The sequence below is a fragment of the Balearica regulorum genome, chromosome 13 (assembly GCF_011004875.1).
Source record: "Balearica regulorum gibbericeps isolate bBalReg1 chromosome 13, bBalReg1.pri, whole genome shotgun sequence".
Taxonomy (NCBI): Eukaryota; Metazoa; Chordata; class Aves; order Gruiformes; family Gruidae; genus Balearica; species Balearica regulorum.
The window spans coordinates 9,396,143-9,423,862 of record NC_046196.1 but is presented as its reverse complement, the minus strand read 5'-3'; the positions used below and the strand labels follow the sequence as shown (position 1 = coordinate 9,423,862).

The window sequence follows — 27,720 nt, the reverse complement described above, 5'->3', positions numbered from 1 at the left end:
TTACGGGAGCTATTTGAAACCAAACTAAATATAGAGATTTTGCATAGTTCCAACCCCAAGTCAGACTATGCTGGCAGTTCAAGCTGGGTTCTCCTTTGAGCTTTCAATTTTGTTTGAATCTGAAACTCTAAGCAAAACTCAGGAGATGCAAACATATGCAGACAGTTTCCCCCTGAAGTGCTAACTGACTTGTGAACCAAAACCCAGTTGAACTCCGGTCTATTTAAAATCCAGCAGGAAAACACTTAGCTCAGAACAATTCTTTATACAGTTACATACATAAAAGGAAGAAAAAATGGTAGTACAGCATCCAACCACACAAAAGTATATTTAGAGAACAATGAGAAAGTCTCTGTGCTCCACACAATACACTTCGATAGAGGGTGCCGCGTAATCTCCTTGAACATCTCTACAAGCTGTGATTTCATCTGTGGGCTGCCTCTGAAAACCAGAACATGACCAGAATCACTGCACTGCGCACCTCCATTCCTTGTACTTCGCTAAGATGACTCAACTTTAAAGAAATCTTGGGTAAGGGGCATAATGGCCATCTTCCTCCTGCTCTTGGCTGCCAGACCCATGACTTCCATGGTGATATCTCAGCTGTAAGAACAGCCAAAAATGCTGTAACACTGCCAAAGCCCTCCTTAGAAAACAAAAATAATGTTTATAATGAAAGTCTTTCATTGGAAACTGGAGATGACTTGAAACTAGGATGGTTTTATTGTGACTTGCTGGTTACATAAAGCCTGATAAGCCAAGGATGCACTAGCCACATGCCTACAGAAGCTAATGAGAAATTAACACATAGGCAGCACAGTACTAAAACTATACAAGACAGTATTCCTGCTGGGAAGGGGAGAGGACCACCAGTCAAGAACCTGTGTCTCACACCAAAGAGGACATCTGGCCAGTGACTGGTCAATTCAGGCAAATTAACAGGTGGGTGTGCGAACCACCACTGTGATTAACTGCTTACAGGATGTGTTTTGCTGTATCTGTATAGAATATTCATTTATTAGGAATGAGTCCTGGTGTCCCTTGCTCTTTCCCCCACTGTCCTCCCTATCCCATGAACCAGCAGCTCTTGTAGCAGAAGTTACACATCACCAAAAGTACTCAGATACGTTAAACAGATAAAAAAAGTTTATTTTTGATGTAAACAGCTGCAGCTATAGAAATAGGCAATCCTTATGAACACCCAGAAAGCGAGGAAAGGCCAGAGGAAACAGTGAAGATAACAGCGTTCTCTGTAAAAGAAATCCCAAAACCCGAGCTGGGATGAACTTACTGAAGAAAAAGGAATACTGGGTCTCCAGAAGGAAGCAGCAGTACAATGTCCACGTCAAGAGACAGAACAGAGACGCCCAGTGTGGGGCTTCTGAAAAATAAGCTCAGCCTTAAGGTTACTATATTCCTGTCACTACTTAGTAATCAGTGTAACCGAGAGGATCACACTATGGGAACCATCTTGTCCTCCACTACCAGTTCTCAGATGGAATCTGTCTTCAGGGCTACCATCTGAGCTACACTTCTGATGAAGGGTCTGCAACCTTAAGAACTGTTACAAAGTGAAATTCATTACCATCATAATTACCATTCCTGCGTTAACAGATGGGCAGCTGAGATTACGAGAGTGTTATTTGTTCAAGGTCACACAGGAAATCTATGGCAGAACCCTGGTTCGAACACAAGTCTCCAGAGCCCTAACCAAATGCTTTAACCGCAAAGCTATTCTTTTTTGCTCGAATAGCCCAGCTGGCACTTCTCTTGCTGAGTGCAGCAGGTAAGGGCTGACATTCCAAGTCCTTTCAATTGATATTATTAGCATATAGCAACAAAGACATGTGCAGTGGAGTATTGGCAGCCAACGGGTAAGTGATGATTATAAGATAAAGTGTTTGTGTTTCTAGCCATCTGTTTGCAAATAATCGAAATTATTATTTTTAGGAGTGCTGATTCTGTCATAGCTATATTTCTGGTATAGGGTAGCTCTCTTCTAGTAGTGGATGGCTGAGAAAAAGCATTTGCTTCTGGTAGAAAACAGAAACACAAAACTTTATATACTTCTAATGCACCCTGCTGATAAAATACAAGAGCTTTACATTCACAAATTTCTTATTAAACATAACCGCAAAATCTGCTTAACAAAAAATAACATACTGCATGAAGAGAGCAAAGGAGCAGATGACATGTACAGGAACTTAGTGCGCAGAAGATTTTGCTTTCTAAGTTTCAAATACCTTCTACCGAAATTACTGCAAAAGGAAAATGATTTCATAAGCAGTATCCCTTTCCCTCCACATGCAAGGTACCTTGCACTGCCTTGCTCTCTCTAACACTCCCACAAACAATTTAATTCCTACCAAAACAAAATGCTTGAGCGTCCAAGCAGCGTAACAGGTCCTAGTCATGTCTCCTCATTTGCTATGGGAAAGTAACAATAGTTGCGAGAGAACACCAGACTAGAGCAAGGAGGGACTGGCTGCTCAAAGGAAAGTACAAAGCACGGGGATGAAGTCTCTGTTTTCAGGCACACAGAGTGTCTTTCTCACTTGCACAAGAAAAGGCAAAGCAGAGGGCAGTTCCTCCCCACCCAAAGGAGCAGGTCAGTGAAGGAGGATAGCCTGTGGCTGAGCACCAAAGCAGGAGGGAGAAGGGACATCCCTAGCCACTGAGTTTTGTTAGGAACTTTTTGTAAAACAAAACTCCAAGACTAACTTTTTCTTTGAATATCATAGGTGTCCTCTGTGGAAGTTAGCTTAGCATTTCCTCTCAGTTACATATAAACTCTGTGCAACTATTTCATCCTACTAGACTAAGGTATCCTCTACATGTTATAACGCTATAAAGTTAGTGGCAAAAGGAGTTATACATTCTGATTTATTGTCTGCTTTGGCTGAAATCAACAAGACCATACATTAGGGGGGAAAAACCCATGCTGTCTCTATATTTATAACCTTGTCATTTAAACATTTGGCAGCCTTTCAGCTGCTCCATATGTTCACTGTATTAAGCTTTACCATAAAAGGAACTAAGAAGCAAAGTCGAAAGAAAGCTGATATTGTATGGTTTAAAAGTCTGGCAGTAAAAATAATAATCAAGGAAAATTTTCAATAACAGCCATTCGTGGTACCTCTGCTACTTCAAAGGCCTTGTAATGAAACACCGTCATCCTTAAACATTGCTGGCAGACTGTCTTCACACGAGATGACTTAGAATATGCACATCAAAGCTACTGTTAACCTCGTGCTTAACATAAATAGAAATTCTTTTTTCAGAAGGTGACATCGGAAAGAGACAAAATTAGAATTTTGAAACTGGGAAAAGTCTATACCATTTGAGGGGTTGTATAAAACAGCAAAGAAATAAACACTTTTGGAAGAAAGTTTGAAAATGGATAGCAGTGGGTCTTCCACAATCCTAATATGATAATTTACACTTATTGGAGTATTATAATATGTCTAGATACAAACTAAATTTAACAAATTCACATAATAAATACACTGTGAAGTATGCTTCCATACACATTTGTCTAATTGATATATCAGCACCTGTCTGCAGATGGGGTACCTCTTCTCCCCAAAATGTTTTCTTTAGGTAGAATTCATAGCAAATGCCCTTCTAAGACAAATATCAAGAAAAAAAACTACTCGGGTTGAAGTTTAATCTCCCATCCTTCAGATTTGTATCAGCTTTGCAGGTTTAGAAGTTTGTGGTTCTTACTTAGGAGTTGTGTTTGTGCTTTGAGATGCAAAAGACTTCTTTACCATCAGCTAATTCTACTTTTTTAGTCTCACAAGGATCCCTTTTGAAACATACCCCAACTATGGACAAGAGGCAGCTGAAACAATTCCACTTCTATGCCAGCACGTCCCCAGAGCCCCATGGTACTTCTTGAGAACCGAGGGCCTTCGTCTGTAAAGAACAAATCAGAATTGCTTCCTCTATGGACCTTTCTACTTTAAGATTGTAATCAAAAGTAGCTCGTAACATAGTTGCCATTAAACTTTATCTGTGACCACATGTAACATAAATAATCATTAGCAGGCAAGGTTGCTAATCTTGTGCAACAGTCCTTTGCTTCCTTGGAGAAACTGAGCCTGAAGCATGATCCTAACACTGCATAGATGGAAAAAAAAAAAAATAAAAAAAATTATACAATAACTTCAACTAGGGGGTGGACAGAGAGGACGCATATTTAACAAAAGGAAAATCGAGAATTCTTTTGAACTCAGTATTTTCTCCTTACTGTGAACTCACAAAAAAATTTCCATTATTTTCTGTTATTACCCACAGTGTAAGTGAAGAGTTGAAATATTGAGTTGACTTACCATCTTGGACAAGAGCTATCCAAATTCTGGTATTTAATATCCAATCATTACCCATTTCATTGCACTCTTGCTTGTGCCACTTGATGTACTTTTCCTCTGTGCAGAGCATCTCACATTGCCAAAGTATATAAGGCAACTGAGCAAGTGTCCCAAATAAAACTTGTTATAGTCATATTTAGATAATACCACCATGAAACGGAGGCAATCAACCACCACTCACTGTCAGAAGAAAATTCACGTTTTATATTAATAATAAAAAATTCCTGAAGTTTAATACATATAACAGTGGATGGTGAATCAATAAAACTGGCATATTGCAAAATTCTGCAACCTAAGACACCCAGAAATGGCTATCCAGCTCTATTAAGTGACTCAAACAAATTCCAGTTGCCTTGCCATCTATTCCCTTATTCTATGCTTTTCAATATTTTTTTTATTGTGTGAAATGTCTGATTATCATTCAGTATAATCTATGCTATTCTTTTGGCTCATTCAGCAGGTTGTTGAGTGGAGTGATGTTTTGTGAGAAACTTCTGAATTATTGTCTTAAGTGACTTATATGCAAAAAAGGAAAAAAAACCCCTCATTTTCAACTCTTCCCAATGGATTTCATCTGGTTTCTATTAATCAAAGAATTCATAATTTTGTTGACATTTACACATATTTTTTCAGTGCGATTATGGGATAGTATTTAATGAGCAAACTGTATTTGATTAGAAAATCATCACTATCATCTCTGATCATGAAATACATCAGGCAGAAGTCTGGCATGGGAAAACAGTGCTGATTTAGGACCTACGTTAAAACTGCACAGCACATTTGCAGCCTTTTCTGTTAATGGATCTGAAAATCTACCATTCTCTGTTAAAGTATCCTTAGGTAAATATCACTGCAAGACTTTATGATGTGATGTCTTATTGAGTCTTAGAATAGTTTGGGTTGGATGGGACCTCCAAAGATCATCTAGTCTAACCCCACTGCAATGATCAGGAACATCTTCAACTAGATCACATTGCTCAGTGTATCACCTGTGATCACAGTATGTGAATAGGTATTGGTACATGTGGATGTGATTCATTACTTCAAAGGAAATATTTAAAAATTAAAACACATCCAATCTTTCCCAACTTAAATCACTGGAGCAGCAGATAAAGCAAAACTGACAGATCAAAACAGTATTAATACTTATGCACGATTCATTTTTCTTTGGCATGCCAAAACACTTGAGTAAATTGTTGTTTTAAATAGTTGTAGATTCTGAAATTCAAAGTAACTTGTCAATGAAACATGAAATTTGTCAGTACTCTCATTATGCTCAAAAACCCCTCATAAATAAATAAATACACCTTCTCGATGTTAAATGTTTATCAGTCTTGCTTTTTTTTTTGAGAGAGAGAGAATGATTTGATCGTACATTAGTAATGAAAGGTGGAAAAATAATCAGAATCTAAGTAAAAATGCTTAATTCATGAGGCAAATACACAGAACAGTTTTAGTAATTAATAGAAATTCAATGTCTTATCATATTATCACTGTGAGTCACTGTCTTTCTCAGCAGGATCCAGGAAATATTTAAAAGAGATAACACACAAAATAATTCATGAGTTTGTACTTTTTCTGAAGGCATAAGAATGTGGCTGCGCTTTCAAACTGTCTGCCATTTGTTTTGTGTAATTCATATGAATACTTTCCAAAAGTTGCTAGTTTTTGAAACAATCCCCTATTGTTCATTTTAAAAAATAATACTGAGCAGCATCAGGGACAACTTACGTATACATCCCTTTGTTTAGCTTGTATGTGGACACATTTGTATTTCATTTATAAAACAAGTAAAACCCCCAAATGTATCCATCTGCTGCCTAAAATTTATTAGAGGACTTTTTGTGTGTGGACAACTACTGGTTGATGTATTTGACAAAACTGAATAGGAATTCAACTGTTACTGTGAAAGAATAAACTACATAACACAGAGAAGCTTTCATAGTGCTCTTTGCAATAAACTTACTGCTATAAAATAATTTACAGGGCAAAATTTTGGTCATGGAGAAACTCTAAATGAGACATAAGAATTATTACTGAAGTAAGATGCAAAGCGTGATTATCTTTCCCAAATACTATCTTAAAATATCAGAGAAGTGGCTTCTACATACAAGTATTTGTATCTCCAAAGCATCAGAAGTAATCTTTAAAATAACATAACAAATTGTACCAGCAATGCTAAATTCTACACTCAGAAAAGCACAAAGTCTTACTAACTTCTGCTTATGTGAATTATTGTTTTGGGGTGGGAGAACTCAAGCTAATTAAATAAGCTGATTATAACCACAAAGATGGCATTACTGGCATAAAAGGTCCCTTTTAGTACGCTTAATAGTCAAACCCAGCACTACCATATACAAACATGCATTTATGAGAAGTGGCATATGCACGCGACTGTGACGTGCCTGGGGAGTTCCAGCTCACCTGGGTGTGCCCGTAGCCGGCTGCACACATACCGCGTTCACGTAGTGCACATAAAGGAAGGCCCGCATTTCATCCCGACGCGGGCTTGTTTATTTTTTTAGCAACTTTCCAAACAGTAATGCCTAATACATCAGTACCGCAGTTGTGAAATACCATGAGGTTATAAAACAGAAAGACTGCAAGACTTTGCTCTCAAAAATTGTAATGATACGGACTATGTTTGATTCTTAATGGAAATAAACATTGAAAAATGCATACCTTCATTAAAAGACAATTATAAGCTTAAGATGCTGTGTACAACTCTTTGAAACAGCAGATCTCTCTATATTGACAGAACAACAGAAGATTTTAGATGACTCTCTATGAATAGAAATGTTAAAAGTGCATAAGACGTTCCCACTATGCGATCCAGACAAAAATAGCTTTTCCCTTGAGTTATATACTTAGTAGCACAGAATTGCAAATATAGATTGTTAGAACAGGGAGGCAATATTTCACCACTGTTTTAACAGCACAGCTTTGCCTTCTGTAAACAAAGATCCAGGGCGTCCCTACTCAATTATGCTATACAATGTTTGCTAAACATCTGCAAACCTCAGACAAAGGAATGTCTAAATTTGAAACTGTTACAGTTACATAAGTAACACAAAATCTGATGAGTGCAGATCATTATTGTACATCAAGTCCAGAACGATAAATTTCTATTACCATAAATAAAATATAAATGAGCGATAAATTGCCTGCAAGACTTTGAAAAAGCATTTGATAGGGTGCTGTGAATATTCTGATTTCTTCCTACAGTACTTGAAGCAAGAGTATTCAGATGTCAAAAGCTGAGGACCACACTGATTTGAATTTGGGTGCTAAAATGGAAAAATGCTGGATAGTGACACTTCTGTAATTGATACCACAGGCAGAGTAGAGCGGATGGTAGGCAACTATTATCTTCACGATACCTCCACCAGTGCTTACAATCAGCTTCTGCAAAATGGGTATATCTCTTCTAATTATCTCCCCTTCCTCAAACTGGATTTACGGCAATGGCACCTGTTCGTATCTGCTTTCAAATGAACCTTAATTCTTATTTCTTGTACGGTTGCTTGAAGATAATTTAAACTGCTTCTTACCCACAGGCTCTTAAATATAATCAATAGCTACTAACACCATGGACTATTAATCAAAGAGGGGTGACATATTCTTATTTGACCTTTATGAGCAAACCCTCTCAGTGATGACACTTTTCTGCTTAACATCACCATTTTGTTCCAACATTATTTGTCTTTGGAGAAACTGCAAGCCCACGGAAATCAATGGCATAAAGGACAGAATTTCATCCTTGAAGTATGGCTTCAAGATTATGCAATACAAGGCTGCAACACCTACACGTTTATAAGCAGTGAAATTACTTTTATGTTTTAACCCAACAAATAGATTAGCTTCTCAGCAGCTATTTCTGATCATCCATTTTTGACCGACCCTTATGCCTATGACTTCAGTGTATTTCCTAGAGGCTCTCATGACATTTATATACTTTCCACACTATTTTCACCAACAGAAAGTAAAAATGTATAGATATCCAAGAGCAGAATTTGTCCATCTTTTACACAGTCTTTACATATGAAAAGATTGTCCGTGCCTTTTATAAACACAAGAACAAAATTGCAAAGTGTCTAATTCTACAACTGAAGCAGAGGAATTTCTTTAAGGAAATGGCATTTGTCTAACTTAAAAATGATACGATTTCAACATATAAGTATCTTGTAGATTTAGGGCCCAATTGTTTCTGAAACAGTGTGCATTTGAGCAGTTGGGGCACATCGCTCTGTAAAGATATAGAACGAAGAAGAAATGTTTTCTTCCCTACGTATAAAAGCCATAATAGCTCATCTTTTACTTTACTTGATGATTAGTAGAACTTGTACAAGCTGTTAAGCCAATATACACTGGTTGACAGAAGTCCTTTGTTTTATTTGTTATGATATAACAAGTTTAAACAACCTCTTACAGCTAAAGATATATTACTTTGAATTATACTTAACAGCTTACTATAATGCAATACTTATATCTTACCCTATATTATGGACAACCCTATATTATATTCCATTAAAGTCTAAAGAACAATTTTCACGGCGTTACAAGGTATTAGCTTCTGAACTACAATACTTCTGCTCTTTGCTGCTCTTGAGGCAGACAGGAATATGCCCATGCAGGGTAAACTTTTTTTTTTTTACCTGAAGTGCATGAATGAAATCTTAGCATCAGATTACCACTTGGCTATGCTCTGCTGGAGAGTTATGAACTGAAAAAGAATAATATAAGCAAATTCATGAAAGAATCAAGAATTTGCCACAGTTACTCATTTGTTACTACCCTGTGGACTGAGCGACAGACTGCATCATAGACATTGGTGCACAGCTCACTCATCATTTGGCCAAGATAAAATTTATTAAAACATATCAATTAAATTACCTGATGGCCAGTATGATGTGAATTTTACAGCATTATCGCATATTATGCTATGAGTTCTCTTTATTTCCACATTGAAAATTTCAAGGTAATCACAGGAAGAAAAATAACCAACCATATAAACAAATATTATCTTTTATAACCGCAAATAGATTGCATCCCTAAAGCTGAATTACTGTGCATCTTATTCTGGATTATTTTGTGCAATTACTTCTTTGATTACTAGTGTGATAATGCTGAGATGAGTTTTCAACCTTTCAAAATTAGACCTTTATACACAAATATGTTTTGGAGAATAGTAAGTGATTTAATAGTCCATACATAATAGTAGCAGTAAAAATTGTAGCAGTCCTATAATTGAGCTAATGGAGAATCTGATGGAAAGACAAGATAACAAAGGAGAAATGATGCAGGAAAAATTGCTTCGCTTTGAGTCCAAATGGTAAAAGTAGCTTGAGAAGCCTAGAATTTCATGTGCAGTTAGTTTCAAAAATGAAAGTTTCGAATATAATAAAAAGACATTATGTAACACATGGCTAAAAAGAAATGAAAGAAGACAGGAATATTCCACCTATACCGTCATTCTTTAAAATTACTGCTATCAGGAGGCTTTCACAAGTTTGGAAAACTTGCTTGAGAAGTTGTTCTTCTCCACATAAGAAAAGTGTCTTAAAGTGCATGACATTCTTCATCTAGTGAGAGTAATTTGAAAGGTTATTGAGCATGCAAAAAATATAAAATAAAGATGCCTGATTAGAGATGACAAATTGGATGCTGGATAGCAGTAATGAAAGTAACTGTAGACAATATTCAGCAGAATAAAAAGTCTCCTGTATGATTTTCATATTAAAATGTAAAAACTCCTTTCATAATTTCTCTTAAAATTTCCAATCTTCTTTATCACTTTATCTTTTTTAATACAGTGGATCAAAGTTCTACGGCACCGGGGTCAAATCCTTCTCTTTTCTTGTAAATAATGCCATTATTTTGAAGAGACATGAAAAAGCAAATATACCACAGATTAGCCAATACATAGCCTGGTTTTGGATATTGCTTCATTGTGCTTCTGCTGAACAGTCTGAAGTCAGTTTTTGCTAACGCCAAACCTTTCGGAGGTTTGACTTCAATTTGCAAACCATATAATTGTTGCTAAAAAAATAATCATCTGTGTGCTTGCTTGGAGGGGCAGAGGACAATGGAGGGAATGAGAGGCACGTGCCAGAGATGGTGTCAATATTAATGGTTTGTAGTCAAACCATTCATCTACATCCTCAATAACATTAGCTTCCCCTAAATAAAAGGAATAAAATTTTGTGCACATATGAAATGATGCTTGTATTTGAGCTGCGGTTTTCTGTAGCACTTCCTGAGCATACAGATTAGATGCTGTTCTGATCCCACTGCTGTAAGGGGACTGCAGCACTACTCTCTCCACAGGTAACCGCGGACTACTTAGCTATGCATTTGCTGCCATAGTAACTCTGGCTGGGACCTCTGTAATTAAATATGTTGTTCCTCAAACTCAAGACGCACACGTCCTCCCTCCTCACCGGACATCTTTACACAGAGATGCCGTGCTCTTGCTGGTTTAGGCAGGTAGCACAGGCTTCAATTCCCCTAGAACGTTTCCCCAGTTCCAGGACCATTGTGCAGTTATTACTATGTGTAATGACAGCGAAAAGCGCTTTCAGGCTAATACTCTTCTAACCTTATATAACAAGAATTAACATATGGTGCAAGTTGTTCCATGGATTGGCATGGTCTCATATGGCATAAGAATGTCAGAAAACGCTTCCTCTGTAGCAAAAGTTATGCGGTAATCTTACTCTGTCACCGGCTTCAGCTTGGAAAACGTGCTGTGTTTTTCCAGAACGGGTCTCTGTACTCACCTACAGGCAGCAGAGATATCGCCCTTTGCTCAATTTCACATCTGGTTAGAAATGCAGCGTGGGGTTCCTTTCAGTGTCATATTCCAGTGGGCGACTTGTCATTGAGTGCGACAAAATAACGGAGTGTGAACAGAATACCATCTGATGTGACTTCAGCTTTAAAGAAATGGATCATTTTGATAACAGCAGGTAGAAGTAAGAAATTACCCATAAAACACCGCTATTTACTGCTACCTGAAGGTTGAAGTACTGCGTGCAATGGATGTTAGTTTGCCAGAAGCATCCCTAGTTAAACACTACAGAAATTATTGGAATACTTTTGAAACCACACTGAGGATCTAAACAAGCGAAAACATTCCAAAAAACTTCCACCCACATATATCAATACAAATGTTTGACTTTTTTTTCAGATATTTGTTTAAGCATGCATGAAAAGGAAAAATACACAACTCCACTCTAATACCACTCAAAATAGATGCATTGTATGGATTTTAAAAGTAAAAACCTCATTGTGCCTTTAAGTTAATCCTATCAAATAGCTGTGCTCTTTAGCTAACCCACCAGGATGCATCACACTCAAGAGTCATTTTATGGGCATTCATTATCACTGAGGTGAAATTTTGCCAGCCAAAGCAGCCAAGAATATAATGTTGACTATTTTTTGTGAATGAATTCAGGCGAAGATTTGCACACATAAACTTCACATGCTGGTGCATTTTATAACTGTGCTAGCTCACGTACAGGATAACTTTATTCTGCTATTCATGGACCAAAAATATTACTGAAGTGCTGGGTGGAGGGACACCGCTCATTATCTCACCCAATTTTTAGTAGAATGTGAGCAAAATAATGAAAAGCAAGTAGATAAAAATTATGCAACGTGTAAAAAAAAAGGAAAAAAAAAAAGCAGATATTTATTCCCTTTTCCTTTACTGTAACCCTCCTCTAATAAAATCACTGACGTAAGGTACACTGTGCACGACAAGCAACACTTCAGTCCATCTTGACCACAGCTGTGGAGATCTGGCCCACAGGTGTTTGTATCTGCTGGATAAGCAGTCACATATCTTTGCTAGAGATTATCCTCAGCTGCTTCACAGTGAAGTGTTTTCATGCCCACTGGCACAAATGACCAAAATAAATCCTCTTCCAAAGAGGATCACTGACAGCAGCAGAGGCGACACTGGCACGTCCATCCCCCAAATGAAGCAATAAGAAAGTTTGCGTTCCCTACAGGAATCAGAGGCAGCTTGTTTGGACTGGAGCTGCACGAGCAATAGAAACACAATATCTGCTAATACAGCAAGTGAGCGATTCCCAGAGCTCTTGGTGCAGAGGAGAGGCTTAGGAGAGAAAGGCTTCTTCAAATTCTTTGTCACAATTGCTCTCTTCACCAAATCAAGTCAAGTTGTACCAAAATACTGCCTTCATTCAGGTATATTATATGACAAGATGTTCATTAGAAATGAAGTACTTAGCACTTAGACAATTTTGAAAATTGCAGTATAAAGCTGCCTAGAGCTGCAGTGATCGCAGTAGCCATTTCTGCTTGCATTGCTCGAGCACTTTTAGAGACATGAGACATCCTTTAAAGCAGTTGAGAACTTAGGGATGTCCTTTACTGGTTTACAAGTAATGCTTAAGCATCTGCAAAGCACCCTGATCCCACCGCAAGTGTTTCAAAGTCCTGCTGCCACCAATGGACAGGGAAAGAACACTGATACTGCTAATGGGATTGCATTACATCTGCAGGTTGTTTGCTAAACCACATCAAGCAAATAAACCTGGGTAAAAGTCTCTCTAGTCTATAATAGGGCTGTATGGGGTTTATATAAATTTTTATAAGAAGATCCTTTCCTTTAATTACATCGACAAAATGGTTGGCATTTCGCATGTTAGCACCACATAAGTATATAGTATAAAATACCTTTTTGTCTTTTTTGTTTACTTATGTAGAATTCAAAAGAACACAAATGCCCCACAGTCTTAGTTTGATTTAATACCTTGAAACAAGGGAACTGGCCAATAGCATTCAATAAGTTAAATGGCCGTGAGTCACCAAGGGATATCAGTTGGAGATTTTCTGGTCTAGCACACACAATTCAATGAAAAAAAAGCCCAACAAATCTGTTAAAGAGGTTGGTTTGATTGTTTTGGGGGGTTTTTTGGTTTTGGGGTTTTTTTCAAGCTAAATTAAATACCTCTACAATTTGGATTTTACTCAGTTTAGTTCATGGATTTTTTTTTTCTTTTCTTTTTTTTCCTATACACTCAGATAACAAATAGAATGTCCAGGAATAATATTTTGAGTTTATAACTTTTCATGAAAAAGATAGCTAAAGACTACGAGCAGCATTCAGTAGTCAAAGAAGTCTGACACCTAAATCCATGAGAGCTTTTTGTGATTAACATTTCAGTGTACAGATCATTTACACTGGTTGCCTAACTATGGATCTGACCACAAAAGTCAGTGACTCATCTGATGTTTTCTCTGAACTGGAAACCCACACTGAAAATACTGGCATTATACTGTGAAGCCAATTTTAAACACTATTTCAACAGCTGCAAAATACTGAGCTTAATTTTACTAACATTGTTACCAGCAGAAAACATGCAAAGAACATCCTGAACACTGCAAGCAATTAAAGCAGCTAGTTTTGCATAATATCATGATGGTTTTAAAAACAGATTTTTAAAATACTAAGAAGGAAGAGCTCACAAATGGGTTCATTATTCTAACTTGAAATAAAAAGAAAATTTCCTTTAAAAAATAAAAAAATAATTATTAATAATGTTTCATAATTAATCTGCAGAAAGATAAGCTAAAATTTTGGAGGAAAATAAGTAGCTAAACAAAGCAAGCGTTTCTTCTATGTGTGGCTGCCATAGAGGATAAACTTACAAACTTCAGCTTCAATGCTGGTTGCATTTCAAATCCAGTTAATTCAGGTAAACAACATTGTCTACTTTGGTTTATGTCTTTGACATCTCTGTCTTCTCCTTCAGAAATAAATATTACATAATCACAAAAATTAAGTTTGTTTTTACTGTTAGTATTTCCCTCTGTGGGATACTGTAGTGTAAGACTCTGTTTATCATTTCCTGTTCACCTGAATTACTGTGACTTACTGTTTTTCAATAAAAATTGTTTGAAGGTCCATGGTACCATGATGATGCAGCCACAGTTTCTCATGAAGATGTCAGAAGGACAAGTTTCCACTAGAAATGAAAGAGCCTGCAGGGAAATAAAAGGGAATTGAAGTGAATTTTACAGGAAGCCATTCTTGCTTTAGCTGGTTTCCCCTTCATGTTCAGAGGTGACCACACAGCCTTGCCATTAGATTGATCTCTGTCGCATGTTGTATGTTTAAAATCTTTAGAATTCTGATACAGAATTACTGCACAGATGCTGGGCTGTGATGGAGGTTAATAAAAAAAGAATACACTGCCTGAAAACAGATGTTTGGATTTTGAAGCACAAATATAGCTGGCACTAGACAGATAAGCCCAGATTTCACCAAGTCTAAGGGATAAGAGACAAACATTCCTCCTTTAATCAGATTTGGTTTACTCACTAGTATTCAGATAAGATAAAAGCATAAAAGATCAAGGTCCTATCTTTTGAACCATTAATCACTGGCTTTTTATTTTCTTCTTTAATACTTGGAGCATCTGTGTATCCAAGAGAAGGCGAATCTCATATATAATATGAAACCTAGGGTTTACTACCAATTGCCTGTTTAAAAAATAAGGTGATTGACAACAGTTATGCATAGAGTTGAGTTTTAATGACTTTTCATGAAAATAATACCAACTAATTAAAAGCCACTAGTATATATATTCACCTCTGAAGTTTTGAAGATGACATGGCTAATAGACAAGGATGGGCTACAACTACCAAGAAGTTTTCTTTCAAGTACCCACTACATTTCCTGGCTACGAAAGAAAATTAACCTGAAAAAGTGAATAATTGCAATTAAAATTATAATTAATAAACATTATGCCAATGTTCTTATCAGTCCCCTTCACATAGAACTTTTTTCCACTAGCTAAAGCAAAAAAGCAATTAACAGCAATTATGGAATATGCAAGTGAACATCTTATGATGTCAATACTAACAAGTTTTCAAGATCATCATCATTGACCTTAAAAATAAGCAGAGACATTGTGACGCCATCCACAATTCACACAACTCTGTCCAAATTAAATGAGATTTGGGCAACGTGCTGGAAAAACAACTCACTGAAGGGGTGTAAGCAATGGTTTTCTCATGGTGTGCAGGATGATTGAAACAAAAGTGAGTTTCTAAAATACCCATAATGTGAAAGCATTAAATTAGGTTTCAGCTAATGAGGGAGGAGGAGCTGATTTTTTCGTCACTTTCAAGTAGCAGCTTCACAGATTTATTTTTAATTTTCAACAATTTTAATTTTTTTTTAATTTTCAACAATTGTAATATAATTTGCAAAATTATTATATAGAAAACTACATGACATGAAATTCATAATTTGTGACATTGATAAATATAAAGACTATTAGTTAAATGTCTATGTGCTAAGTGAATGCTTGGGAATTGTATTTTTACACTTTCAGCAAAGTGCAAAAATTAGAGGACACTGAAGTAAGCAGAAGTGCTATGTTACCAGTGTTGTTATGCAGTTGTGCTGTTACTACAAAAAAAAAAAAAAAAAAAGGATAATGAATCATTCAAGGTAGTATATGAATGTAACACCAATACTGCCATTGCACGCATAGGTACATGTTATAGAATAACTACTGTAAGAGTGAACATTCTTCAAGCTCAACAGATTGCAGCAGATCGATAAAAGAGAATACCACAGTATTTTCAGTATTCTCTATACTATAATGATATTTTATGGAAAGCAAATAGCAGGATTTTACGGATGGTCAATGTAACCATTTCTTATTGATACATTCCATAAGCTACAAGAAAAATAAGGAAGCTCAGAAGTTCATTCAAACAAATATGTTTTGTCAGTTTATTCCAACAATTACAGCTCCCCAACCTTTGTGCCATCTGTGTATACCACACAGGAAAACTAATAAAGTAGCTGCTGGCTTGGAGGCTGTAACATTTTTTAGCTGGTGGGGATCGCCTCCCAGTGAGGTCTACTGGGCAGATGCAGTGTTTGCTTTTCCTTGGGTTGTGGGGCCCACTTCTTTCTTCTGAGAGTCTATAGAAAGACACATGGTGAAATAATAATTTATTGTGCTAAATAAATGAGAAGCAAATCTACTGACATTGGTATGGAGCAGATAACAGTCAACCACAACTCTACAGTGAATGACTGCAGTGCTTTTGAATGGAGCGGGGTCCTGATTTTCTCAAGAATCAATTCACAAGATTTTCTTCCCCATGTCTGTTTCTAAGGAGGTGACAAGTATGAAATCAGTGTCTAACCTAAAATCGTAATAAGCATTCCCTGCTTGAGGCCTGACCCCAAACCAGCTGTAACATCCAGTTGGTGTCGAGTGAGCCGCTAAGCCCGAGGCAGTGGCTGCCTCTCAGCAGGTTTTACAGCACAAAGGGGGTGTAAAAGCTGGAGTATCCACCCCATCTATGCTCTGCTCTGCCTGAGATTACCAACCTAAAAGCCTGAAGTTAGACTACTAAATGAGTATTTAGTCTTGTTCTGTTTTGTATCATCTACTTTATTTAGGTGCCTCTTGCTAGTATTTCTTATGTCTATCAAGAGCAGATTACTGACAGACAAGGTCATATCACAGTCCAAATACCAAAGAAAGTCCTCTTCTAGAAACCTCAGGGTTTCAGGACCCCACAAAGGCTTTTTATCCATGTAACTTCCTGTAGAAAATGGAAAGAGAAATGTATAGATAATGGTCAGGCCATAAAAAGAAAAAAAAAGAAAAAAAAAAAAAGAGGGACAAACCCAGCAAAATAGCTGATATACAAATGGAGAAGGATGCTAACAGCTCCCCTAATGCTGCCCTCCTTCAAACAGAGCTGCTGCCAGCATAGCCCTCAGGCAACCCCAACAATATATGTAGCTGTTTAGCTTGGCCATTTCTCTGGCTAACCTGCTTGTAATTAGGCACTTTTTGTGGAGATCACATTTCCATGCCACTGGCCTTTTTTCTCCCTTCAGTTTTTCTTTTATATGTTCCATATGATTTAATGAGGTAGTACCTTTTTTTTTTAAAAACAAATTAGGTGTTAGAAATTAATCATCCACAGCAGGCCTCACAGTTGTCAATGCTTTGTCAAGAAACCCTCAGTTCTTATAAACAGTGATATGAAATCCAGCAAGAATTTTCGGGATGTGCAGTTCTCTCTTATATGCTAGTCTGAATTTTATTCTCATTTGCATTTCTCTAAAGAAGTCTCATGACATAGTTATTGAGAATAAGCAGGAGTGTGTGGTTGAGCAACCTCATGCACGCTCTCTGGTGACCCCCGAGATGCGGACTCTGCAGGGATGCTTGAGCAGGACCCAGCTTAGTGGGACAGCCCGGCAGCATGGGGAGGGGCTGCACGGAACTGGCACCCTCCGTGCCCGGATGGCCGCCGGCTCCCAGCATGGCCGGGAGGGTCGGCCCAAGCAGCAGCATCCACAGAACACTGGCTATAAGGTACATGGCCGCCAACCCAGCAAACACAAACCCCAACAGAGAATGAATAGTGCAAGTCAGAAATAGGGGACTTTCCTAGGAACTTCTTATCTTTACCTGCAGTGCAGGAGGTTCAGGGTACAGGTGCACTGCTGTCAAGCTGAGTTTGCCTGCAGTGACGGTCACAGGTTGGAGCTGAAGAACAGCTATCATGTCCACACAGCCTATATTTCAGATTCATTCCAAATGGCCAGTATTACTGATCTGAAATCATAGCTCTCATCGTAGCCTTCCTCCCCAGCAAAATTTAGAGTTGTGTCTTAAAGCATGTTTTATTTCTAGAGGTATCTCCATCCCACTTCTGGTTAGCCAGAACACGATCTCATAAAGACATGTCCCTGGCTAACACTGGAGGAGAACTGGTATGGTGCATTAAGTCACACTCATCCAACATTTCTTTTGAGGCTAGATCAGTAAAAGAGAGATCTGCAATCTCTCTTATATATGGTTATATTTGATCTACTACTCATGAAAAAAATAAAGTACATAAGCCTTCTAATCATAACAATACTTTCAGAATAAAAATATACATAGTAGAACTACACAGCTTCAAATTAGTAAACCTAAATATTTACTTTACACAACCTGTTATTTAATATACTGTGCACAAGGAAAATATTCGGTTTAGAGTTGTGCTCATGTGTCATCAGAAGGAATAGGTAATACATATCATTCACCTACATATCATTCACCTAGCTACTAATGTAGCTAAACCTGTAATTTGTAAACCTAGGAAAACTCAGTATAAATTTCACCAATCCCAAGTATGTATATACATGATCCAGAATTTTTTTTAAACTGAATTAATTGCACACTTTAATGGACATTACAAATGGAATGAAATACAAGCCATATATTCATATGCAAGATATTACACTAAAGTTCTAATTCAAGGAATGGCCTAAAAAGTCTAAATTAAATCTGACAAGTCATTCTTTCCTTATATGGATTTTCTGCATTAATTTTGAACTTTCATGTCTCTGTTTTTAGAAGCTTCATGAGGTATATTACCTAAATGTAACTTTTGATGTTGCATTTCTTTCAAAATATGATTCATCAAAGAGTGCACAAATATATTTATTTTTCCTATAGTATTTTAAGAACATGCTCTTGAAGTGAGGATTTCTCACTAAAATAGTGAGAAGAGAAATACTATTTATTTTAGAAATAAAATAGAAGAAAAAATTTGCTTAGATTATGTTTTAATATTGGTGTTTTGCATATGGTGAGTGGCATAAAGGACATTTTAGAGAAAATGGGTTAAAATCACAAACGTAACATCCTAGACAGCCAAGGCCAAAACTCTCTTGACAAATGTTCAGATTAACGCAAGCTATGACAGACAGTCAGGTTAGCCAGATTCAGCATAAAGTATTATATAGAACATATGTACACTAGAAATTAACTGCAAACATATAATCAAGAGTTTTCTGGTTTGGCTTTTCTTTGTGGTTTCACATTCGGGTGCAAATTTTCATTGTATATTAATACATTGAGTGGCAACATGACTTGAACCATATATAAGACAAGCCATACTGGAAACTGAAGTCAGCCTTAAGTTCACAAAAAAATGAATAAACCTTCACTTAGCTGTCAAAGTTAGTCCTAGTTTAAAGTTTCCTATTGTAATCCCTCTCTGACACTAATCTAAATATTTTAATTACTTGCTCTGTTAATAGCAGCTTACAGGCTCAGAGCAGTGGACTATACACTCCAGTATGCAATGCTGTTACTTCCTAAATTAGAAAGCAATCCTCTGATCTGCATGAAATTAAATTTATTTTTAATGAAATTTTAACCAAAATCTTTCATCAGGGATCTCATACATTGAAAGTTTTAACTTCCTAGCTTTTCTCTAGCTTTTCCAGCATACTTGCATTTATCTTTGTCTCGTAGAAAAAATGTGGTTACTAAATTGCGCATTATCTGACTGCATCACCCCAGATGTTGGCTATCTCCTTTCTACCTTATCAAAGTCAAAATTACAGTTCTTTCCTCAGCAATCTTCATAAATTTGCACCTTGCTACTTATGTTTTCTGCCTCTTCTAATTTCAAAATCAGGTCTGCTCCCAGCTTCAGCTCCTCTCATTTATTTTTCCTTTGTAAAACTTCTTGGTACACTGAGTCAGCTGCACGAAATTGGTTAATTTCTGTGCCTCTAAGTTTCTCTCCAATACAGCCAACATAAAAACACTGAAATATAGGTGACATTTTATTCTGGGCCTCTCCTTTTATTTCTAGACTGCAAACATCAGGATTTATTGGATGTTGCCAAACACATTTTAGGTGCTACTGTAAAACAAAATGATTCATTGATTCAGCAAACACTTACCAGCAAAATGACTTTTCATAGCGTTTTCAAATGACTGCCTCTCCATCAGGGTGAACACATACTAGGAAAAGCATTGAGAAAACATACAAAATATTGTATACTACATGTGCACATGCACAGACACAGACATTTCATACTTAGAAAAGCACAGACAATTGGGTATCCTCAAATGACAGGCTACTGAGGAATGCTGCTGTATGACATTCTAGGGTAACAGTCTCTGATTCACATTTCTCTAAGACAGGAATCAGCAGGCCATTTAGCGCATTTTCAGGGAGATGCATTCCTAGCTCAACAGGATTGCTGGTGATGAAGCAACATCGTGATGTAGATAGAATTGATTTACCTATTAATAACTGAGCTAGCTGACATTTCTTTGTAGTGATCAGCTTTAATGTATGAAAATACATGGACTGTGGAAGCAAAATATGAAGCAGAGAGCTTAATGACTTGTGTTTTAAAATCTAGCCTCTTGTTTCTTCATCAATGTTTGATATACAGTTTGTTTGTGTTAATTTCACTTGGGTTAGCTAATAAATTACTTTCATTATTGCCATTGCCATCCAATGATAGACAGAGTAAAACAGGACATGTGGCAAGAGATGAGACAGGGAGGAAGATGAGGATGCAAGGCAAAGGCCATACTTCCAGAACACAGGAAAAGCTTTTGTGTGCTCCGGTGCAATGATGTACAATCATATAACCATAAGGTAAATAGCTACTAATATTTCCTAAACTATTAGCTCTTTCTCACACAGTGTCCCATTCCCTCGATGAGGTTACCAATCCTATAATAGACCTGCAAACTAGAATTTGTCAGACCACTTAGCCTGCTGAATTTGTCAATTCACTTTTCCTGCAATAGCCAGCAGCTGATTTTCTATTTTTGCTAAAGCTGGGTTCAGCTTTCTTCGCAGTGAAGGAGCGGAGCTGTGTGAGCCAGCCTGCAGCCAGTCCTGGAGCGGTGCAGGATGAGCACTGGAGCAGCCAAGCAGGGAGCTGGAAGCCACTGCTGCTCCATGCCTGTCAACGAGCAAAGCAGGTTAGACTTGGTCCTATTTCCTGAAATTCACTCATTTTCAGTGAAACAGACTCCAACACCATAGAATCATTTCAACAAAGTCTTATTTTGTGCAGCAAAGACTGTAATAAATGTTAAACTGACTATTTTCAAGACTTTCAGAGGAGACCGAGTGAATTTAGAGTGAAAACACCTCGACTTCCAAACCTGGTTTACATGTGCAGGAATATAAACTACATTAAAATGCCTAACACAAAGCTCATTCTTCCATAATTCAATTGCACAGTCATAGAGCTGCTAATCAGTAGTTTACTGGTCATAAAAAAATGGCTATTAACATTGCAGTAGTAGATGTTATTAAAGTAATAAATATTCCACTTACAATGCTTATGTCTCACCAAAGTTTAAGACTGTTTCAAAGATCAGATGTCTCATTCTTCGGTCTGCTGTTGCAGCGTAAAGGGATCTTGGTGGAAAGTTCTGTTTTTTCTCTGCACAGAAACTTCGTTGTTGTTGGAGTTTGGTACAGTGATGAAGGAAAACAGATCACGGATGCTGACTGCAAAACTGTAACTGAAAGTAAAGAGCTTTCACTTCTTTCTCTTTGGGAAGTTGTTCTTCCGTTGCACAATTCGGGGACTCCGAAAGTAAAATTAAAAAAGAGCAGCACACAAGTTTCAGCTGTCCATTTAGTGAAATTTTGCCTTCCCAAATCTATCCTGGACTTTAGAAACACAGGGCAATCATGACCATAACAATATTTTTCCAGTTATGAACACAAGTCACTACTATCCTTTCATATATATGTATATGTATATAGCGATGGAGTATTAGAGTACTCAGGATGTGTGAGACTCGGATTCAGCTCCTTCTCAAGGGGATTGAAACTCGTGTGTGTTGCAACACACGCACACAAACACAAACAAGCATTTGAAGAGGACCCTAAATGTATAATTAGGAGATGAGTACCTATCTCCTGCCAATGGTGCCAAAGGGATTACAGCGTAGAGGTGCGAGAGGAGAAGGAGCCATAGCCCCTCTTGTGCCTTTAAAACCAGCAACAGTTGTCACTGCTTCCAGTGGAGAGCTCTGTTTTGCAGAACTGAGGCATGTGATTGCCAAAAACTCCTATTTGAATTAGTCCCATAGTGAAAGTCAAGTTGGAATGACTAGGTTGTTTTCAATTCGGTTTTGCTTACAGTATGAGATAGTCATAGCCTGTCCAGCCATCTCAGGTCTGTAATGCTATTGCTATGCAAAAGCACAACTGCTTTTTTCCCTGGAAATTTTACAAAAAATAATAATAAAAAAAATCAAGTATTGCCAGCATGTGAAGATTGAAACAACTTTAGAAGTATTCAGTACTGAAATGGCTAAATTCCTATTCGGTCATTTCTGGATCTGATTTAATATCCACACAATAGCAGAAATAGAATAATTTATGGAACACACCATTAAAGATGGGGAAAATGATGTGTGACAAACACCCAAAGCCTGATCATTTAATCTGATGGAATGTATTCCAGTAACCAAATGCAAGTTGCTGAGCCGTTGTGTGTATTTCAGCCAGATTAGAAGACTGTGGAGTTCATCGTTTCTAATTTTTAAAGTAGATTACAGCCACCACATCGTTAAGACCTTACAATTATATCTGAACAATAAATTATATTATTAATAGGATGGTTATGGCCTGTGAGTATTAGATATTGTTGTTTGTGATTTGCACTTAAAGAGGGATTTTAATCAAGTTTACCATTCTCAAAAAGTCTGTTTTGCATTTAAATAAGCATCCTTAAAAATTGATCTGTTTTGCTCAATTATACAATGCCTCATTCTGAAGCCTAGGAGTAATTTGTTATACAGACTCTGTGAGCAAGGAAGATGTATTGCATTGTACTTAATCTTATCAAATTTCTGCTGATTTTTGATGACAATGTCTGTTTATCATAATTATTATGAGTTGTCTGGGTTAATAAAACTTGAGAAATTATGTTGGAATTAAACCAGTATGGAACGTTAAGCTGTCCTTCATGGGTCTATGAAGCCGTTTATTTCAAATTGTCTCTTGTACCACCATTGCTAAGTAGTTCAAACATATAAAAATTCAATTTTTAGGAATCTATATGTGTTGGGTTTGCATGGCAAGGTTTTGGTAGCTGGGGGGGGGGAGCTACAGGGGTGGCTTCTGTGAGAAGCTGCTAGAAGCTTCCCCTGTGTCTGATAGAGCCAATGCCAGCCGGCTCCAAGACTGACCCATCGCTGGCCAAGGCTGAGCCCACCAGTGACAGTGGTAGCACCTCTGGGATAACGTGTTTAAGAAGGGGACACAAAAAACACCAGGAGCAATTGCAGCCAGAGAGAGGAGTGAGAATATGTGCGAGGAACACCTCTGCAGACACCAAGGTCAGTGCAGAAGGAGGGGGAGGAGGTGCTCCCTGCAGAGATTCCCCTGCAGCCTGTGGAGAAGACCATGGTGAAGCAGGTTGTCCCCCTGCAGCCCATGGGGGATGATGGTGGAGCAGAGATTCCACCTGCAGCCTGTGGAGGACCCCATGCCAGAGCAGGTGGATGCTCGAAGAAGCTTGTGACTCCATGGGAAGCCCACACTGGAGCAGGTTCCTGGCAGGACCTGTGGCCCTGTGGAGAGAGGAGCCCACGCCAGAGCAGGTTTGCTGACAGGACTTGTGACCCTGTGGGGGACCCACGCTGGAGCAGTTTGGTCCTGAAGGTGTGCACCCTGTGAAAGGGATCCATGCTGGAGCAGCTTGTGAAGAACTGCAGCGCATGGGAAGGACTCACGTTGGAGAAGTTCATGGAGGACTGTCTCCCATGAGAGGGACCCCACGCTGGAGCAGGGAAAGTGTGTGAAGAGTCCTCCCCCTGAGGAGGAAGGAGCTGCAGAGACAATGTGTGATGACAGACCACAAACCCCGTTCCTCATCCCCCTGCACTGCTGGGGAGGAGGTAGAGAAAACTGGGAGTCAAGTTAAGCCTGGGAAGAAGGGAGAGGTGGGGGGGGAAGGTGTTTTAAGATTTGGTTTTATTTCTCATTATCCTACTCTGATTTGATTGATAATAAATTAAATTAATTTCCCCAAGTCAAGTCTGTTTTGCCTGTGACAGTAATTAGTGAGTGATCTCTCCCTGTCCTTATCTCAACCCAGGAGCCTTTCATTAGAGTTTCTCTCCCCTGTCCAGCTGAGGAGGGCAGTGATAGAGCAGCTTTGGTGGGCACCTGGAGTCCACCCAAGGTCAGCTCGCCACGGTATAATTTGTATTATGAACTCTTGCAGATGAAAATATTTTCAAATATATTATAATATTGGAAAGCAGGTATATTTTTTGATAGAAATTTTTGTTTTCAGTAAAAATGACCTGGTCTTCATTTGCATTATGCTGTGACTTGAATAAAATAGCTTCTTTGCCTTAGTGCTCACCTGTAGATAACTCTTTTATAGTGCAAAGGAATTGCTTTATTCATTTAGAGTCATAACTACCTTCTACATTGTGAGAAGTATTTATAACCATTTTCTGTACCGGTTCCATACCATACCATCATTTTTAAGAAGTGTTTCCTACTGAAAGTGCATTCAGTAGGAAACTATTTCCAAAACTAACAAGAAAAAAATCTTTAAAAATGTAAATCTTGATTTAATATACCTTTCAGAAGATGCAAAATACAAATGACTGGTTTTATTTTAAAAGAATTTAAAGCACTCACTTTTTAAAATTAGACAAAGGGCCTTTTGCGGTCTGAAGGAAAAGCCTGTGTTTGCCACATTCTTTGACATAGAACCATATTGATTTGCTTTAGAATTAAATCTGTAGGCGGTGAGCAAGTTTTCAATCCAAAGCCAGGTCAATGACACTCCAAAATAACAAGAATGCCCACAAAACTATTGCACAGTAATGAAATGTGGACAAAACACACTTCACATATTCCAGCAGGAACAATAAAGGCACATGAAATTCTCAATTAAAAATGGGAATAAAAAGATTCAAAGAAGGTTGAAAAAACTATTCGATCAGCAGTGCATGTTTTCTCTTTGAATACCAACAGTATTCCTGACCAGGCTAAAGTCCTGCTTCTATCATTAGTGAGGCTAAAAAGTTTGGGATCCTCTTTTTTTGGCTCTGATTATTTTGTGAGCATTCTCACATCATTCTTCAGGTCTCTGTTTATCAATAATAGCACCGGTCATCTTCAGAGATATGGTATGAGCATGAATTTCCAGGATAAGGCACATGAGCTTTCCGATAATAGGCACAATGAAAATGCAGCACTATTTCTGCTGCAAGAACAACTCTGGAGTTAAAGAAATCAAGAGACAAAAGAGTGTTAAGTAAGTTCATACTAAAGTCAATAAACTATATAATGACAAGAGTTAGTGTTGTTTATTTCACAGTTCAATATAATGTAAGCTTTTTGTTGCTCAAAGGGGGACTTTACTGATCTTTACAGATAGACTTTATGGTTTATTTGTCACCATGAGAGTCTAGATGTGTCTGTCTCAGTTTCTGCTCAGGAATGCCTGGACCATACACGGTCCGTTTTCATATCAAGGAGAAGAAAAAAAAAAAAAAGTCTAAAATTCCTGTATCGAAGCAACTTTAACTTGTTAAGATAATTGTCTTGCAATGATTGATCTAGTCATGTCAAGATAATAAGGTTTTTATGGTCCTGAGGAGGATTTAATCTAATTTTTGGAGGGATTCTGATCTCACTGTTGCTGCTTTATCACTTTTAATCTCAACACTTTTATTTGAATTTGCTTTGCAAAATTCAATATACTTTTAGTTGACAGCTGAAGACATAGAATAGTCTTTTTACACTAAGTTTTCCTGTGTTGCAACTGTGTTTTAAATCTTGTTATCATTACTCTGAACAAATCCAATTATGTAGTTATTTTGCTGCTTTAGACAGAGAATACTCAGTATAATTTCTCCAACACAATAAAAGTACCTCTTAAAGAAAAAGTAGTAATCTCATTTTGAACAGAAGGCAGCTGTTAATGGTGTCTTTAATTATTTGGTAGAGGATCATTTGTGATTTAAAGAAAAGATATCTAAGACTTTGTGTTATTCTTCAATAAAATCTACTTACAGTTTTATTGGTTCAGTTTTCTAACTATATGAGGGTAAAAAAAAAAAAAGTCTGCATTTTAAAAAAATATTGTTTAGCAATGTCTTCCTGAAGTCTCAGTTTTAATAAGACAACACCTTTTTTTTTTTTTTTTAAATTCCTTAAGGCAAAATGGACAATTACCTCAAATCTGGTTAATAGATAACTCATAAACTTTTATTTGTTTACACTGATCACAGTGCTCTAGGCACCAACATATGGTGTGGGGGGAAAAAAAATGCACCACATAGTTGAACCGAAACCAGAATAAAAACACTATATCAATTGAAAACAATTTGGGGCAGGAACTGCCAGAGGTGTCACACGTGCCCCGCAAGGTGAGTCCCAGTTCACCAGCCGGTATTGTGGCCAGATACATAGCAAATAATTAAATGCAATCATCTGCAATTTGTCCATTTCCTTTCCCTCCCGAACACAGCCCCGTGGACCGATGTGCTGCTCCGCAGGGTGGGACCCCTCTGTCCGCGGGAGCGTGCGTCCCTGCAGACGGCTGCTTCTGCACAGTTCTGCCGGTCCGTAGCTGCACAGCTCCCCGCGCCACGGCTGGCAAAGTCCCCTGTGCTCTGCCCGACAGCAACTTGTATCTTCTCCCCCAGAAACAGGGAAAAGTACTTAGTCTACTCTTCTTCTGGGATTGTGTTATTTGTTGTATTTTCTTTTTGGCTCTATCCTCTTTGATTATTTTCAGTTCTTAATCTTATTACTTCACACTTCTGTACAACTGAGCTGAATAAGCTACTTATCCATCCTCTAAGCTGAATCTATCCAGATCATTTTGAATGTATTTGCTCTGTTCCTCTGTATTTACTTTATCCTCCTTTCCCAATTCTATGTCATTGGCAAATTTAGGTCGGTAAAGTATAAAGTAAACAAAAATGGCCCTAATACTGTGCTTTCCAACATTCCTCTTAACTCCTTCCTGACCTATTTTTTTATTTATAATATTTGCTCCTTCAACCAAAAGTAATTCCTTGGGAATTCATATGCCCTTCTGTAAAAGAACGCTTGCCTTATTTGTAGATCAAATACTTCTCCTAAAATCTACTTTAAAATAAGCACCAAATTTCTCTCTTTTTCATCACCTGTATATGTACTGTGATATTCTTCAGAAGACAGACAAAAGCCAGTAGTCGCAGAGCACAGCATCCTATGCCGAACTCCAACATGGGTCTCTTTTTGGTCTGGGCTAATCACTTAACCTCCCTTGACACTCTCCCAGGAGAAGAATTCACCATTTTGAGGATTATTTTTTGCTAAGCACTTGCAAGGTTCTGCAGACATAGTTAACATGTCATGCAGAAGCACAGTGTCTGTATTCTTCAACCTTCAAATGCATTTGTTAACATTTTTTTGGCTCCTGATTGCTCGATACATTCTCATTTTCATTTTTTGGTCATTGATATCCCCTGGTTTTCTCCTT

The 27,720-nt window shown here is 37.7% G+C and overlaps 1 long non-coding RNA gene across 1 annotated transcript in view; it reads right to left on the bottom strand.

Annotated features, from left to right (window-relative positions):
• LOC142603721 (uncharacterized) overlaps positions 1–20,219 on the bottom strand; it is a 28,524-nt gene extending 8,305 nt beyond the window's left edge. The window contains exons 1-2 of the long non-coding RNA XR_012837609.1: positions 20,137–20,219; positions 14,282–14,387 (exon numbers count right to left, since the gene is read on the bottom strand). This is a non-coding gene — a long non-coding RNA (uncharacterized LOC142603721). The remainder of the gene's footprint in view (positions 1–14,281; positions 14,388–20,136) is intronic.
• Positions 20,220–27,720: the final 7,501 nt, after the last annotated feature.